Consider the following 18521-nt stretch of genomic DNA (forward strand, 5'->3'; position numbering starts at 1 on the left):
AATCTTTGTCTTGGACTTTGAGTCATCTTTAAAACACTTTGAAGATATGTCTGTTGTGTCTGAGAATTTTAATTGTAGCAGTACGCCATCTGTGGTAGTGTTCAGACTGAACTATCCCTCATATATTTTACGTAATCCTCATTTCACAGCTCTTTGAACATATCCACTTGACTGTAGAAAAATGAATGTTACCATGTCCAGGACAGACATCCAGTGTGATGCAAAAATAAGAAATCTGGACCAGGGAGTGAGTAGAAATCGCTGAAATCCTGCACAGATTCGTCAATGTTATTTTTGCAGTCATATTGACTTGTGTGCAGGGAAGAGAGACATGATTACAGCAAGCAGAAACCTGATCTTCAGATTGCTGTTTGACAAAATCTAAAGAAGTGACATTCCAATTACAGGAATGAAAGTCTGAGATTTGCACTGCTGCTGCTGGTGGCCATTCCTGAAAAGTTTCAATAGGTAGGGCAGGAAAGTGTATTCCTTCCTCCTGAGGTTCATATTGCTATTACCAGGTAAGTTACTTAAGTTGTGGATTCAGAAATATTCATTTGTAATTCATTCTTTATCATGGAAGATTACATCTGCCTGCTCCCTAGCTTGTACAGTTAGTCAGGAGGTGGCCCACAACTCAAGAAAGGCTCATTTATGTCAGGTCAGGGGGCACCTTCCATTTCAGCATTACAATCAGAGCTACAGTTTGCTCACTGACATATCCAGCGGTTTATATTGCTGTGCACAGGTTGAAATCATTAGTAGGACATGCAATCCAACTGAATCCTACAATTTGTTAGCCTTGGCAAGGGTGGCTCAGCAGTTCCATTGAACATTCAATATTCATTTACTGACTGCAAATTAGGAAGAACAAAAGCTGTTAGAAATCTGTCATGACCACAGAAAAACAAAACAGTGAAGGAAGCAGTTTCAGGTGAACTCAGTTTTAAATAGACACATTTATTGCGATATATTACTAAATCATCATGGAGTTGACCATCTCAGAAAAACTGAGCTATAAGCCACAATCATTAAGAAAAAACTCAACCTAACAAGAGTATAAGACCTGAAATACATCAATTATTGCTGTTGTCCAGTCTGAGCATAAAGCATTGTTTTGGCCAGTAGCCAGTCAGGGCCTATTTGCTGTCTTGTTCAGATGGGCATGGACTTACACAAAGCCACTGGTTTCTCCACCCTAGGCACAACCCAAGCAAGCTTGAGGCAGTTTATTTTCAATAGAAAAGGTTCTGTTGACACAAATTCCTCATGACGGGCATACATGGCTTTCATGTTTGTCCCACAAATGCAAAATATATTACCTCTGTAGAAAGACTATAGAATGATAGAATCATAGAATAGTTAGGGTTGGAAAGGACCTTAAGATCATCCAGTTCCAACCCCCATGCCGTGGACAGGGACACCTCACGCTAAACCATGTCACCCAACACTTTGTCCAACCTGGCCTTCAATGCTGCCAGGGATGGAGCATTCACATCTTCCCTGGGCAACCCATTCCAGTGCTTCACCACCCTAACAGGAAAGAATTTCCTCCTTATATCCAATCTAAACTTCCCCTGTTTAAGTTTTAACCCGTTACCCCTTGCCCTGTCGCTACAGTCCCTAATGAAGAGTCCCTCTCCAGCATCCCTGTAGCCCCCCTTCAGATACTGGGAGGCTGCTATGAGGTCCCCACGCAGCCTTCACTTCTCCAGGCTGAACAGCCCCAACTTTCTCAGCCTCTTATGTCTGTGTCAGCACTGCACTATGGACAGAGAAAACATGGAAATCAAAAAGAACAGCCTCCAGATGACAAAATTCGCTTGTAATTATAAACCAGCAGCAGCCCTCTCAGAGATGGAAAGGACTCAGAGCAAACCTTTCTCATGTGTAGCATAGAATAGATTGGTTTCTATTAAAAATGGGAAACAGAAACACTAAGAGAGACAACACAGCAGTGGGGTGGGAATCACAAAGCTTTGGAAAGCATGAAAACATATAAAAATAACCCAGATAGATTCAGTAAGTCCTATTAGGCCACAGTAGGTTGACATCTAACAAGATGCAATTTAACAGACTTAAGCTGAGGACTTCCCTCTGCTTAAAGCTAGATGCTTCTGTCACTGGTATATGGCGTGTACTTCAATGAATGTGCTCCTCTCGCTGGTACTGTAAATCACACATACTCACACAAAAGAAACCCACCAGTGATTAATTTAAAGATTGATTAATTAGAGCATCCAATGTGAAGAACATGTTTCAAATTTCTGTGTCCCCCAAATCAGGAACAATGTATTAGATCCTGCTAAGTGACATAGCTATCTGGTTAAAATAATGGAACTCCATTAAGAAATGAAAGTATTATTTTATTCTTAAGTAGTTTTGTTAAGAGAGACCTATTCTGGTGCAAGTGAGACCATACAAGACAATGCCTCTTCTACTGTTTATGGAAAATGTCAAACAGTCCCAATGTTAAAATACCATTGCTGGAGTCAGGTGTGTCATGTCTTTAATAAGTTGGCACAGAACATTCCTATGGTACTGACCTATTTGGCAAGAGTTACTCTCAAATACTGTAGATACCCCAGCTTCCAGAAATACCTGTTCTCTTAACTCAGCAGTTGACATAGTGTTAAAAAATTTGTATGTCTCTTTTGTCCTATATCTATAGTATCAGTTCTAAAATGTCTTTACAAGATGATGAATTATTGTATCTGGATTTCAATATTCCATGCAAGTCACAATCTGATCTCTCATACTGAGAAAGCAAAAGCTTGAATTTCTATTTAAGAATGAAATGCCTTTTTGGTTTTGGGGTTTGAATAAAAATTGGGAGAAAAATTAAAGCTCTTTTCCATAGAAATTTTTTAACCAGGAGAGGAAGACAGAGATTTCAGAGTTAATGACTGCTGATAAAGAAGCTGGGTACCTGACTAGCACAGGTAATTATTTATTTACAAGTTTCACAGAATTTGTTTATACCAAGATAAATTTATTCCACCCTCCCTGGGTCGAACCATTGAGAACATTGCCAGATTTGAGAAGCTGCTCCAAAGTATGAAGTCCAACTTCAGGTTGTTACTCACCACTTATCCAAAGTATTCTTCACTCCCAGTGATTTGTGAAGTTCAGTGCAGTTCAGAGCAGCCCTCCTCAAGACTGCTGCAGCAGCCCTCTTCTCTGAAACAGGGACAGTTATATCACTGAATTAAGTTCAAAGCCAGCTTTAACTCTTTTATACTTTTTCAGAAGGAATAAATGATTAACAGTAAAAACAAAGACAGCATGACGCTTCAGTTGGAATTCATGCAATAAGTCTTTCCTACCCAATAGAAAACAAACTGCCTTGTACGGCTGCAATACTATACAGAAGGTCTTTGTTTCAGTCAGCACAAAATGTGAAAAAGCTTTGCTTCCCACATTTAAACCAATAGACATTTGAAATGCAAGTGCCTAAGGCTAGGACTCACATTCATATACTTTTACCCCATTATTAGTGACCAGGTGGAGGAACACCCACAGCATTCCATGTGTTGTAAATGGCTTGTAACAGTGATGAGTTGTGGTTGTGTGGTATTTAGATATGGCCATGAACCTAATACATCTGCAAACTTTTTCTCTAAACCAAACCCCAATATTCTGTTGGAATGTAGAAATTTTCACACTTATGAAGGTAAACATCTTTCTGTTGGCTCCATCATAAAAGAGATGGGATGCAGAGCAATAAGGCAACTGAACAATAGTTCTACTCATTTAAAAGGAAAATATATAAGCAAGCCTGGAAGACATCAAGGATGTTGTCATTGACTTGTCAGGAGTCACCCTTTTGCAAGAGTTTGAAAGGCTGGGCCAAAACACACTGTACAGCAGGAAGACCCACAACAGTTCATAAAAAGATTTACCTTGTCTGCTCTTGCGGCTTTGTGCCATAGAGAGGAACTCCATATCAGTGTTAGTTTAAATACTAAACAAAACATGGCTCATGACAAGGGTGTATCAGTTCTGACTTTGCTTTTGCTATCAATTCCTTACATCCCAAAGCTAAGCAGAGATTAGAACACTCTTTGGCATGAAAAAGGTGCTTTCTATTTTGTCTTTTCCCTGCTAGCATGGGTATCACTTTCTCTGAAAATCCAGTATAAGTTAAATTAACCTCATCAGTATTTCCTCGAGGACCTTGATAGCTAATTTAGTTGGATTATGTATTAACTTGTAGAAGCTAAACTATCTAAGATGTTTTAAGTAGAAAAGCAGCTGCACAGACATGAGTTGCCTGAAACTGTAAATTCTGGCTGGGATTTGAAGAAACTTTGTTCTTTTAGGGAAGGTGGCATTATTGAGCATGTGGGGCTTGGTTTGTATTTCAGGTTATGGTTGTTCTGGAAGCCCCTCTGGATCACTTTTGACCCTGTTAAATAAATTTCAGTGAAGTTCTCAAAAGATATTACCATCAAATTTACTTCAGCTAAACATAGGCACCCTTTGGTTACAAGATGCTAATCAATGAAAACATCATTTCTGAGGAACAGGAAAGAATTTCTCTCTCAGATCTCCTAGTACATTTTATCTAAAAGTGTCTTTGTACTTGGCACCCAGTATCTTAATAGGGGAAGAAAATTAAGTCTTGTACTGTAGCTCTCTGTAACACGGTGGTTACAAGGAAATAGGAGATTCTCTTTTCATTCTCTGGAGTGAGAATGAGGGAGCAGACAGGTGAGTTTCAAACAGATCCTTTATCTCGGATACAAATGACAGATAATACCTTCCAGACCTATATACATTGGATTTACATGTTAAATAATCTACATTTAAATTGAAATCTTCATAACGTTTAAATTAATCCAAAGTGATTAGGTTGTGGCATCTAAGTCCAAGGTGCACTACTTCTTAGTACCATCTGTCACTTGTGGAAAGGACCTGCTGCTCCGCATGTCCTATGATTAGTAAAAGGACAGGAAAATAAGCAAGACAAGGCTATAAAGCTATCACTGCTACATTATAAAACCAGGTATACACGGTAATATGATCTTTGGGAAGATGTGCTGTTCAAAAAAAAATGATTCAGTGACCTCTGAGGAGCACCCCACTTTGCTCTAGAACTATTTTTTTTCAGACTAAAGAGGCTCTGAAGGCCTCTTTGACCCCACTTTTCCCAAGTTTTAAATTCAAGCTTATAAATTTGGCCTGTATCAACCTGAGCAAGAATACAGAGAAACCATCTCCAGGGCAACTTATGCAGTCATGGCTGAGAAACAGGATAAACAAAACAAGAATTGCTTTGTTAGATATTACACAAGAAAGATGCTAAGGGTTTTTTTTTAATAGAAATTATAAACAGAACAGAAAAAAATAGAGAGAATCTTTACAAACAAGATGAAGTTATAGGCTGAGAAAGTTGGGGCTGTTCAGCCTGGAGAAGTGAAGGCTGTGTGGAGACCTCATAGCAGCCTTCCAGTATCTGAAGGGGGCCTATAGGGATGCTGGAGAGGGACTCTTCATTAGGGACTGTAGCGACAGGGCAAGGGGTAACGGGTTAAAACTTAAACAGGGGAAGTTTAGATTGGATATAAGGAGGAAATTCTTTCCTGTTAGGGTGGTGAAGCACTGGAATGGGGTGCCCAGGGAGGTTGTGAATGCTCCATCGCTGGCGGTGTTCAAGACCAGGTTGGACGAAGCCTTGGGTGACATGGTTTAGTGTGAGGTGTCCACCCATGGCATGGGGGGTGGAATTTGATGATCTTAAGGTCCTTTCCAACCCTAACTATTCTATGATTCTATGATTCTAAGTTAAAAGCTCACAAACCAAATATTCAGGCAGCAGTCCGTGAAATCTGAATTTCTGGTTTAAGATGAACTTTTTCATTTTTAGGAAGTTTGAAACAAAAATGCTGAAGTAAACATGATAGCCAGGAAGTCTACAATGTCTGTAACTATACATATGAATGCTCATTCCCATATAAAGACGCAGTTAGTTTCTATGCAGATAGGTCTCTTTGGAAATGCAGTCTCAAACTGGTAAACCAAGCCGATGCTTACATTTTAGTTGCATATAAAAATAACCTGATCTGGCAAAAGTACTTAACTTTTCAGTTAAGTTTTAAACCTAATTCTATATGAAAATTAAGCATGTACAGAAATACTTTGCTGTCAAAAGATAGAACATCTACCTTCTCACTTAGTCAACCCCCCAAACTAGAATTTGGTGTCTTTTATGGCAACATGTCCTTGATGGAAATGTATCATGTTCTTGCACTGCTAAAATCACAGTTTTGAGAGAAAAGCCAGAGCATTGACCATTTTTTTAGTAATCTTTTATGTTTAAAACCCTCAAAGTTCCCAATCCATAGGCATCAGTACAAACACATCTAACATGGGGGAGCAGAACAATAATTATGAATATTTAAAAATAGTTTTTTTACTGGTTGCTACGTAGCAGTGCCTTGGATCAGCTACAGCAGAGTATTTCTCAGTTCTTTGCAAGAAAAAGTGGTTAATAATTACCCTTTGGTGTGCTGGCCCATTAGTGTTGCTTTAACCATTTTCTCTCATTTACACATGCAAGTCTGGTATGTCATCATTTAGAAAAAATCTTATGAGCCATGAGTTTAATGTCATCATTATGTTAGGGTTATTTCCAACATTACCTTCCATGTAGATTAAAGCTAGTTAAATCTTTGCCAAGTTATTTCCAGTGAAGTCAGCCTAGCATCTACCTACTATTTAGTAAATGTTGAATTAAATATTGACAAGTAAAAGCTTTTATGTTGTAAGGTCATGCCCTGACTTAAGAATAGAGCTGCTCCTGGGTACAGGTTCATTCCAGGTGGAAAGGAAACACCCTCAAAGTAGCTCTTGTTATAAAGAAGAATTACACCCCAAAATGAAGACCTTTTAGGGTGAGAATTTTGGGCTCAATCCTAAGTATTTTTTGGTTGAACAACAGAATACTTTCAGAAGTTCCAGGACCAGTATGTTTGAACAGCTACTGTTGTCTTCATTAATGCTGTATGTTAACTATGCTTCTCTGACCTAACCCATAGCAGAGTCTCAGTCTTTACGTCCAAGAAAGTAATTTATTTGAGTGGTACAGTGGTAAAAGCAGCTTGAGCTGGGTGCCTCCAGAGAGGGACCCTAAACAAAGAAATCCCTGGGCAATTATACCCTTACAACCAGAGTTTCATGCTCCTCACATGACAGTTCAGTACAATAACAATATCAGGGTGTGGGTTCTTCTTGCTCTCCATTGGGTCTCTTCACTGTCTCTAGGTGGGCTGTTTCTTCTCTCATCTCTAAGGCTGCAGCTTCTGCTGATGGGGATAGTGGCCTTCTTTGCTTCCTCATCTTCTGGTGTGAACTGGCTCTGGGGCCTCCTTCTACTCGAGCAGGTAAAAAACTCAGCGTATCTATGTGAAAGTTCACAGCTTGCAGCCTGAGGCTTCAGCACACCTAGCTACTAATGCTAAGTAAGTTAAACTAAGTAACTAATTTCCTTTATTTCCTTACATTATAAACAAGGAAACTTCTCACTGTTTTACTAAGGGCTTGAGCCTTTTCTCTTCAAGCAGTAGGAAAACCTGCTTCTAGCAGGCCAATATACCCTGACAGATGGATTCTTTGCACATCTTTTCCTGTCATCTTATTGTAGGCATCAAGAACAGGCAGGCAATTTCTACTGAAACAGTTTTTCCAATCAATGGTTCTATTACACTCAGAAATTGTTTACTACTCCTCTTGAAATCTTCAGTGACGAACCAGTGATCTGTTTGAAAGATCACTTAAATTTCTAACCCTGCAGGTGAAGCTCCATGTTCTGACTCACACAAGGACAAATCTTGTTAATATAATGACTCCTTCTAGCCTTAGACATCACTTCTGGCTTATGTGGAGATGGAAATGAAAGAAAATGCCTTTGCATGCATTGCACTCTCAATCAGTCTCTAACTTGCTCAAAATTTGTGTTGCAGGGCTTGAGCTCCAGCCCCCTGGGAGCAGCAAGCACTGCTCGAGCCTGGAGTCTACACATTCCTCACAATGCTGAATGTGCCTAAAAAGGATGTAGAGCAAGTACAGAGTAGAAGTATATGCTCATGTTGCTTTCTTGTGAAAGCTGGTCCTGGAAATCAAGCTAGGAAAATAAACTCTGCCAAACTTTCCCTTATCCAACCTGCCTAGTTATTTTAAATAGCTCCAATCTCAGCTTTGCTTTAAGATGCCAGACCCTTCTAGCTTGCCTAGCTGTAGTTTTAGGTCTGATATCTCATTTTTCTTCATCTAGGGACTAAAAATAATACAGAGATGTTTCTGTAAAAGATTATTGTCTCCACAGATTTGAGAAACCTGGCAAGCAGCAGTTAATCACTTATTCTTTTGAAGGCCAAGAGCTACAGTTAGAGACTGTAGTGACAGGACAAGGGGTACGGGTTAAAACTTAAACAGGTGAAGTTTAGATTGGATATAAGAAGGAAATTCTTTCCTGTTAGGGTGGTGAGGCACTGGAATGGGTTGCCCAGGGAGGTTGTGAATGCTCCATCCCTGGCAGTGTTCAAGGCCAGGTTGGACGAGGCCTTGGGTGATATGATTTAGCGTAGGGTCCCCCTGCCCACAGCAGGGGGTTTGGAACTATATGATGTTAAGGTCCTTTCCAACCCTAACGATTCTATGATTCTATGATTCTATATTACTGGAGTATTCCTCTCTAAACATAGCGAAAGCTACTGTGATGTAAGAATTGGCTTTGAAGTGTCACTACTTTAATTCATGTAATTAAAGCTTCATATGTAAATATGGTAAAATTCTGCATGTTCTGAACATACGTGTTTTTCTCTCATTTTGAGGAACTGGAGAAAGAAAGAAAAAAACTAGTGAGATAGATCTTCCTGCCTCTCCCAAACTTTAGTTGTGATTTCCAGGATCATTTGTATGTCTTTCATTGTAGCTTTAAAAATGTTACTAAAAAAAGTTTCATCATACTCAGTAGGTTTCAATTACATGAACATAAAGATGCAAAACTCCCTTACATTTCCAGGGGTTATGAAATAGTGGAAAGGCTGATGTCTGAAGTGCCTGCTTTGCATTTCAAAAGCTATTGGGGTTAAAGTCTGTTAGTTATTACCATTTTCAGCAGTTCTCTGTGTCAGGGCCCTGAGCACATAGCCTGTCCTGGGCACAGGGCCAGTTTACAGGGTGGATGCAGGCACGCAGCCATGAGGAGAGCCTATCTAAAGAGCAGGGACTTCCCTTCACCTTCACTCAGGAGAGCACACTAAGGGAATGTTCTCATCTGTTGTCCTCAGTCCAGGTTGAGCTGATCCACACCTTTACCCTAACCAATAGGCTTGACTTTGTGGCTCAGACTCAGACCTGCCTTGTCACCATGGAGCAGGTTGATCACAGGGTTATGCCTGACTCTGGGTGCTGGGGTCATGGACCTGATCCTGACTTGACTGACTTCAATTATCATCTGGAACCCAGACCAGCTTCATCACCAGGGGATTGTCTAGGTCAGGGCTCTTGGCTGAACCTGGCCACTGCTAGCAGGTGACTGGCAGTCAAACAAAGAAATAGTACCTAACATGCGTAAAAGGCACTGTTATGTAGTAAATTCAGATGTCATGTGGAGCAGCAGACCAATAAGAAAAGAACAAAGCTGACTCATCATAACCCACCCCCCATGTAGTGAAACCATCAAAATTAGAAAAGGGATAAAATCAGGCTCACTAGAAATAAGCAAGGGGGCAGCACGCCAGTGTTTGAGGGACAATGTGCTAGCAAGGTCCTTCTGTCTGCTGCCTTCGTGGAGGTAGAGGATGGAGATCCATGAGGCAGCAAAGATGAAAGAGTTATTGATGTGTTAGAAACCATGGAAGTGCTGCAAATAGTCAGGTAAGAACTAAGGCTCCTCTCTCCAAAAAAGGTGATCAGTAGCCCAACTGAAGCGCACCTGCATCAATGCATACAGCACAGGCAACAAGCAGGAGCTGGAAACCATTCCTGTGCAGGAAAACTATCACTGAAGCATGATGGGATGACTTGCACAACTGGAGTGCTGCGATGGATGGCTATAAACTCTTCAGAAGGGATAGGTAAGGAAGGAGAGGCAGTGGGGTAGCCTTGTACATTAGGAAGTGTTTTGATTGTTTAAAGCTTAACGATGGTGACAATAGGGTTGAGTGTATGGGTAAGAATCAGGGGGAAGGCCAACCCTTTTGAGAAGGCCAACCTTCTGGCAGAAGGCCAGAAGGAGGATCAGGGCAACTACATGCCTAGCAGCCTGACTTCAGTGCTGCAGAAGGTTATGGAGCAGATCATCTTGAGTGCCATCGTGTGGCACTCAAGAACAACTACGCACAGGACAACTGGGTCATCAGGCCTATCTAGGATGCATTTATGAAAGGAAGGTCCTACTTGACTGACCTGGTCTCCTTCTATGACATAGTGACTTGCTTAGTGGATGAGGGAAAGGCTGTAGATATAGTAAAGCCTTTGACACCATTTCCCATAGCATTCTCCTGGGGAAACTGGCTGTTCATGGCTTGGATGGACGCATTGTTTGCTGGGTAAAAAACTGCCAGATGGCAGAGCCCAGAGTGGTGGCAAGTGGAATTAAATCCAGTTGGCAACCGGTCACAAGTGGTGTTCCCCAGGGCTCAGTACTGGGGCCATTTCTGTTTAAGATCTTTATCAATGATCTGGACAAGGGGATGGAGTGCACCCTCAGTAAGTTTGCAGATGACACCAAGTCGGGCAGGAGTGTTGACCTGCTTGAGGGTAGGAAGGCTCTGGATCTGGAAGGTAGAGGGATCTGGACAGGCTGGATCAATGGGTTGATGCCAATTGTATGAGGTTCAACAAGGTCACATGCTGGGTTCTGCACTTGGGTCACACTAACCTCATGAAACACTACAGGCTTGGGGAAGAGTGATATAAACTGGTATATGAAGAGAAGTCATTAACAGTAAGATTGTCACAAGATTATCAGAAGATCTTAGGACATTTTACAAGAAAGAAGTTTTATTGCCAATTGTACCAACAGGATGTAATAGTTACTGAATTGTATCCAAGTGCATGACTCATATTTCAAGAAATCCTGGGACAACACTATGTTTCTGCATTCCACATTGCTGTTGGTTCAAGGGACATTACTTTCATGTTGAGACTTCTGTTTCCAATTCATGAAACATTAACCTGAGAACAGAAACAGGAATCTATAGGTAGTACACACTAAGCCATCAAGAAGAACATACAAAGTTGTAAGTTTATTCCCCAAGTGGCTATTGAAATTGGTAATTGCATGGCAGAGTTTTGGACAGATCCCCTCACCTTCTGTTCCTGCTTGTAATGCATTCAAGTACTTTGCATAACTCTGTCTGTGAAGTTAATTCACTGTTCCAGACCAGTACAGTATATGGATATAGATAACGTATGCTTAGATATGCTATCTAAGCGTACAAGCAAGTTGTGGAAGATCTCAAACACCATGCTAAACTTGTTGGTCATACTGCTGAATTTAGTTACTTCTGCATATCATTAATTCCATCATTAGAGCAATGCACAATACAACCGCTATCTGGGATCTACTGCTGAAGCTGTCATTGAGTTATTGTAAAAACAGGGCAGATGTGAGGAGAATGTTTGCGTAACAGCATTCTGGGGACAGTCATATCTAAAGCTGATTGGAGGCAGCTATAGAAAGTAACTTTGTGTTTTAAGTGATAGATAAAATTGCTCATACATGCATATTAATCAATGTAGAAAAACTCTTAACACATACACAGTAATGCACTCGCAGAGAGCTATTTAAATTTGGAAAGATCTTTAATCAGTGTGGATAGTCCTAGCAAGCTGTCAGTTCAATTCTCAGAGGCAGACAAAACAACCTTATTAAGAGTCCTTATGTTGGTACTGATCCAGCCAGACTGCAGCCAGCAGTACATTCTGTTATAGAGCTTTCCTCTTACAGAAGATGCAAAGAAGGAAAGAAATTATGAATGCTACCGTGTGAGACTAAGTACACTAAAGAATTCCTGGCTTAGGAAGGAGATGTGCTCTTTCCCTGGAGTTGTCTTTTCCCTGCAGAACCTTTGCAAGTGCAGATAGCTGCACAAACAGTCTCATTTTAACAGAGCTAGCCAGCACTCTATTTGGTCTAGCCCCATAGTCACATCTTGTAATGGGTGGTAGTGGCTAGTCAAGGATGCAATGTGAAACAAAAGTAGTATAGGAAAAGCCTTCCCCAGTTCACCTATCCAGCTTCTAGTTATTGGTTTCTTAGGAACTCCAAACTTACCATATGTATTTGGATCCACTTTCCATGCTTCCATTTTATTTCTCCAATTTATTTATATTTTGTTGTTCCCGCATTTTATGGCAATGAGTTCCACAGGATGAATACACGAGGTTGTCAATTTTAGCTTCTTTTCTAATGACTTCCCTGGAAGTCCCCTAATTCTTGTGTTTTGAGACTCATGGGTCATATCGTTCTGAAGCTAAGCTGTGCTGGTTTGTGGCACAGTTGAGAACTGTTTGGTTCCCTGGGCACACTCCTCTTGTGCCACATTAAAAATTGTGCCTCACAGGCTGTATCTAAATTAGTCATTAAAATGGTTCTCACTCTCCTGAACTTCACATGTATCCAGTTCACATGCTCCAAGCTTCCCTGCTCCACAAGCCAGAACATGTCTTGGTTTATTTGTTTTCAAAAACAAACAGCACTGTGGTTGCACTTCCCAAAGTGCCCAAGGTATCACCCCTCATCTATTGCTGCAACATGCAGCCTCAGCCTCAAGTTTCTCCCCCATCAATAGTGGTTTGGTGTGTTATTTTAAAGAATTGCTTTGCTCAAGAAACCTCTGTTTTGGTAAAATTCTTCACTTTTTTTTTTTTTGAGGTGCTGCAGTACTACCATGAAATAATGGCGTAAAACATAGCATGGAGCAGAGGCAAAACTAAGCTGGAGCCAGACCCTCCTCGTCTTGGAGAAGCAGGGCACCACAGCTAGCACTGCTTGCTGGGGAAGCCAGCAAAGGGGAATTGTCAGCAAAACAGAGCACTACAGCTTACAGAAGCAGTCTGTTGCTAGTAAGGTCCTAAAACATAGATACCTCTAACTAACAACATAGTAACTAACAACATAGAGTAAGAGGCTGAGAGTGGGAAGCAAAGAGCAGAGAAAGTCAATCACATCTTGAACAAGACTGAATGTCTATCATACTGCTCTGAGTTATTATTTTGCCGTCGGGGCAATATTTAATCAATTTGTATTTCCTCAGACATTCTCTATCCTCTCAAGCCTCCTGCATTAAAATTCCTTGTTGCCGTGGCTTAAGTCCAGCCAGTAGCTCAGAACCACGCAGCCACTCACTCCACCTCCTTCTTCCCCTCTGCTCCTGGGTTTAATTGAAGTTCCCTCCCCTTCACTCCCATCTTGTATAATTGCTTATGCTGTTTCCACTTCAGCTGTGTCTCTGAGGGAGAGGGGTTTGAGAGCTCCTGGCTACCTTTTCCTAAAGGCCCAGAACAGCTAATATTGCAATTATGTAAAAATGTATAGTTTCTTGTACTTGCCTGGTTTTTGTGGCTGAGGAATGCAAACCACTTGAGCATTAAATACCATAAGTGTCTGTCATGCCTGTTCCCTTTTCTTCCCCAGCCCAAACCCTCTCCAAGAGGACTGCATGCACATTGGGCTTTCAGAGTGGTTTTGTTCATTGATTCTGTGCAACATCAGATGTGTAAGGTATGCTCTTGAGACCCACAAACTACTGCAATCCCATCACTCTCAAATCACACTATGGAGGGGCAGAAGCATATAGGCCTATCAAACACATCAGCCTTTTCCTTTCATTTATTTTATGAAATAAAATGGATTTTCAATTAGTGACAGTAGCTCTGGTCTGAAAATAAGGGCTCAGGCAGGTAACTGTAGCAGCAGAAGCAGATGTCTTATAGCAACTTCTGAGGGCTTTTAGCAATATATATTGTAAAATACTTCTCTAGCCTTATGTAAATTTTCTTTTCTCCCCCCCTCCCCAGCAATTACATTCTGAATGTGAAACTCAAATCTGATATACAACAGTAAGAGATCTGCTCAATAGTTAAGTCTAAAACTGCTCATTGATTTTCCATAACGGGTTAGGTATCAGTGATATGAAAACAACAGATTAATCCTGTCCTTGAAATAATCTTCTGCAGGCATTTAAGCTTCAGACTAAACAATGTAAAAAGCATGAGATGGTGTTTTGAAGAAACACTAAGAGCACATATCCTGTAGTTTAGTAAGGAATTATCAACACATAATATGACATTTAAATAGAATCAATAGTGCTTTATCAGCTGCACAAGAACAAGCTGTTACTCTGCAAGCAATTGTGATAATAATGCCGCTGCACTCAGTTTTTCCAACTTTGTATTCAAGGTCTTAACAGACAGAGAAATGCCACCATGGAAGGGAGAAACACCATGAATTTGTTAAACTGCAACTCACGATGATGATGATTCCTAGTTAGTACAGACTGTTTGCTATTATCGCTTCTTCCCTAACAGAGCACAGAGCTATTCTCAAGTAGGTACTAACAGATGGAAAGGTGCCTGATTGCTTCATTAGGCTGCAAAAGTGTAACACAGGGCAGCAGGAATGGTAAAAAACACTAACTTGTGTAATTACTGTTGCAAAAGAGGCATGCAGTTTCTAGCCAGTCTGAAAGAAAGAGTTGTCTAGTGCCAGGGTAAAATAGATGAACTTTGAACATAGCCACTGTTAACTCCTGTATTAATTCTTACTGTCTCAAAGAAAGCAAAACAATAACATACCATATATACATAAGCTCTCTCACTACAGTACTTGTCATCATAACTGCTTTGGGTAGAATCAAGCCAAATGCTGTAGACATATATGCTGTTTTCATGGAATACCCTGAACATATGTGACTCCTCGAAATAGTTCAGTGCTGGTGTCAGCTCTAGTTTGATAGACTACACTCTCAACAATCCCCAAGGCAGCAAGGTAACATAAATGCTATATTCTGCAGATCTAAGACTTTGCAATTCTCTCAAAACAAATCTGGATTTTTTTTTTTGCGATCTTCTCCATTCAGTCTTCCGTGGCTGTTCTCTTGTTACTATGGTTTCCTGTTCCACCCCTTGCAGAATGTGGGCAAGGCGCACAAAGTTAATTCCTGAAGCTCCTTAAGCTGCTGTTCCTGTCTTGCCTTTCCTCATATTTCTGCCAGACCAGAACATAATGTTATCTGAGGCTCAGTTTTGCCCCATGATCCCCACATCTTCATGGCTTGGTTTGCCACTTAATCATTTTGATTAATATTTGTTTCCCTTTAGATGCAAAGCACTACCACAGAATCCTGCGATCTGCAATTATCCCAGCCTCAATCTTGCTTGAAACCCTAGTTGAAGAGCTCTAACTCTTCAGTTCTTTTCTCTGAGTACAAGGAATTTAGATCTAGTTCTAGTTGGAATGCACACATAATGTGCTGCTTCTCATCTTTTTCTGGGAACATTACCTTATGCTCACAGTTCACCCCAAAATCCACAACAGCAGATAGGAATGCCAAAGACTGTTTACTACTTTAGCAAACAGTCTTTGGCATTATAGGGTCTAGCCCTATGGTATTCAGACCTCATTAAATGACCTCTGTCCTGACCTACATCAGTTGATTAAAGCCTAGTATCCTTTGTTGGATAGGATGTACCAATGACAAGATAATCTCTGATGTGAGGTTAGATTGCAGCACATTTGCATGCACATCTTTGCTCTGACTCATGCCCGTACACAGAAGACACAGCCCTGTGCTATGTAAGTCCCTGACTGACCTCAGGTTTTTGAGACAGCAGATTACATACAATGTTATTCCTCAGACTGACACTTCTCTGTTGTGGTGGGATGTATGTGAAAGCAAATACGAAGACAACTCCAACGGCATTTGGACACTGGCCATCTGAAACTGTCTTAATTCACAGATGCTTCCAAGCTGAAATCTTATTAACTACTTATACAAATTGTTGTTCTATCCAAGCTGCCAAGGAAATGCTTGGATATCAAAGCAAGGGAGCTTGCAGATATGCGTAGTGAAAGGGGTGATGTGTCAGCTTCAAATAGCTGTGGAAATAGAGAACAAAACCTCACAACTTTTGATCACATGCTGCTTAACTTCTTTTTGCCAAAACCCAAAGAGGGAGGAAACTGGCTGTGATTTCCTTTTAAGCTGCCCTCTTCTCTACAGCAAGTTCTTTCATGTTTGCAGGGATTACCTTGAAATACTGACAGCTTGGCAGACAAAACTTCTTTTTTTAACTATAGTTGCTCCTCTTCAAGGCTACTGTTTGGTGGTTCTGCATGAAATGGAACAACTTGATTTCTGTAGCAGCGTAGGATGACTCCAAACTCTTTGTCTAAGTGTATGAGTTGATACCACTCTCTTCAAAGTGTTCTGATCTGTGTTATGCTCTCAGTCATCTGCTTGCTCTGCTCAAGATCTCCAGTAAGTTATTTCTCACTCCTTTAAAAAACACAGTTTGCAATCAAAAAAATTTGTACTGGAATACAAATTTATGTTGTTATGTTATGTTCTATTACAGAACCTGAAGTTTTTTCAGCTGGAAATCCATGTGTCTTCCAATATAACCTATTCGTTCTTTGTTTTAAACTTGAATTAAAAAGGTGTGATCACAAAAAAAATTTGCAAATTGGAAACTAAGAAGCAGTAAGAAAGTAATGGAACAGTAATAAATATTTCTTCCCCAAACTCTATGGTGTAATTCAAAATCCTTCCTCAATAATAGCAAGCTTATTTGACAACAACTCCTTAGTTAAACAAATCTCTATTATTTTTTCCTTCTACTTATTGTCTGTGATGTTTGTTCATAAAATGTCTTCCTAGTAAAACTGTAGGATGAGTCAAAATCTTCACTGTCCCCTCCACTATAACACCAGGGTTAGGAATGAGGAAAAACTTCTGACTGCTAAGGCAAAGCCATGAGAGCACTACGGTTCTCTCCTACTGTCCCTTGGTAGGGTTCTTCAGTTTCAGTGTAGTAGGGAAGAAAAAGAAAAACCCTTGCTCAGTTACTTGTCCATTTTTTAATTTCTCATTTTTTGAATAAGAAATCCTTCAGGCAGAAGGATTATAGCTCAGCAGCAGAAATAATGAGTTAATTGTATTTATCTGTTACTGGGTTTGCTATGAAGGAGGATGCAAGGCTAATATTCAGTGATTTGCTGTATGTTTTTAGAATCTAGACTTTGATGTTTTGTTACTATAACATGAGAGTAGCTGTGAAACATACACCCTAGGTGCAGAGAGATAATCAGGTGACTAAAGTCTGGCACTGGATAAGGCAGAGCACACACAGCTTCAGCACAGTGCTATTTGGAAGGCTTAGGTTTTGAAAATAAACATGAAAAAAAAACCACCCAAACCTACACAGATTACCAAAACTGAGAAGCAGATTTTTTCCCGTCCTTTGGTTTTCTCTATACAGCTACCTTCTTCCTCCTCTTCTCCCCTTGCCCTGTCACCACTATGGCTGAGCAACACAGGGAAAATCTCATCTTCAGGCTGAAGACCAAAACACTTTTTCAGTGTGAAGAAGAAAAGAAGGGGTAAATGGGAAATTGAGGTTGGCAAGACTAGGACCAGGGCTTACAGAGAGAGAGATAATGTTGTCTGGACTAGAGCCTGAGAGGTATCAGGTCTTGTTGTTTAAGGAGTGAACAGGGCAGCATGCAGACACTAGCATCAGCTGTCTCTCTTATTCCCTACCAGTGGTAGTGAGCAAGTCAAGTCAAACATTGCAGATATCCGAGACTAGTGGAAACACTCAGATTTTATACACATTTTGACTCATCCTCTTATATTACAGTTAATACATTCACTAAGATAATCTACCAATAAAAGACGTAAGTACTTACTGCCAAACTATGGCTCTCAGCCCACCCAACTTCCAGCTGTGCAGCCTTGCAGCTTTGAACTCTGACTTAGTGCAAGTGGATTTTTTAGCTCTTTCAAATAAAGTATTCTGGGAATTGAACCATTATGTGGCACTTCAAAGTAAGCAGGACAGCTCATGAGACTGTTTCTGAACAGTACATAGAAACAAAGCTCAAAGTAAGCTGGTAAGCAGCCTACAGACTCCACTTCAAGTTTTATCAGTTATCGCCTCTTCCTTTGACTATAGATGCCCCAAAAGGTGCTTGCAGGATGAAGGTACTTTATAGGCCTTGTGTACTGTTCCTTTTAAAATTCATGAAGTCAAAATTTATTCCAAATCAATTAACACCAAAGGTTATTAAAAAGAGTTGCGCTTGATTTTATGATCTGCTTGGCAGACTTCTGGCAGTCTGATCTTTGCCTGCTTTTCACACTTTATGCCTAGGCAAAAGGTGCTTTCTACAATTTGTTTTCTTTTATCTTAGGACTCAAAAAGATACTGAATAAAAAGAGATACATCATCAGAACCTCAACTTAAGCCTACAGTACTTTTCGGTGTTTTTCAGGAGAAGAGCTTAA

The 18521-nt window shown here is 40.4% G+C and overlaps 1 protein-coding gene across 2 annotated transcripts in view; it reads right to left on the reverse strand.

Moving 5' to 3' along the window:
* SLC2A9 (solute carrier family 2 member 9) overlaps window positions 1-17972 on the reverse strand; it is a 121225-nt gene extending 103253 nt beyond the window's left edge. Inside the window, exons 1-2 of one of the 2 annotated variants that reach the window (XM_057426792.1) lie at window positions 17924-17972; window positions 3087-3180 (exon numbers count right to left, since the gene is read on the reverse strand). The gene's annotated coding sequence lies outside the window, so the exon portion shown is untranslated. Of the gene's footprint in view, window positions 1-3086; window positions 3212-17923 lie in introns of those variants that run through there. The other variant, XM_057426791.1, reaches the window with a different exon arrangement.
* Window positions 17973-18521: the final 549 nt, after the last annotated feature.

This window comes from Pezoporus wallicus, unplaced genomic scaffold (assembly GCF_028554395.1).
Source record: "Pezoporus wallicus isolate ANWC-B61680 ecotype Strahan unplaced genomic scaffold, APGP_CSIRO_Pwel_v1 scaffold_13239, whole genome shotgun sequence".
NCBI lineage: Eukaryota > Metazoa > Chordata > Aves > Psittaciformes > Psittacidae > Pezoporus > Pezoporus wallicus.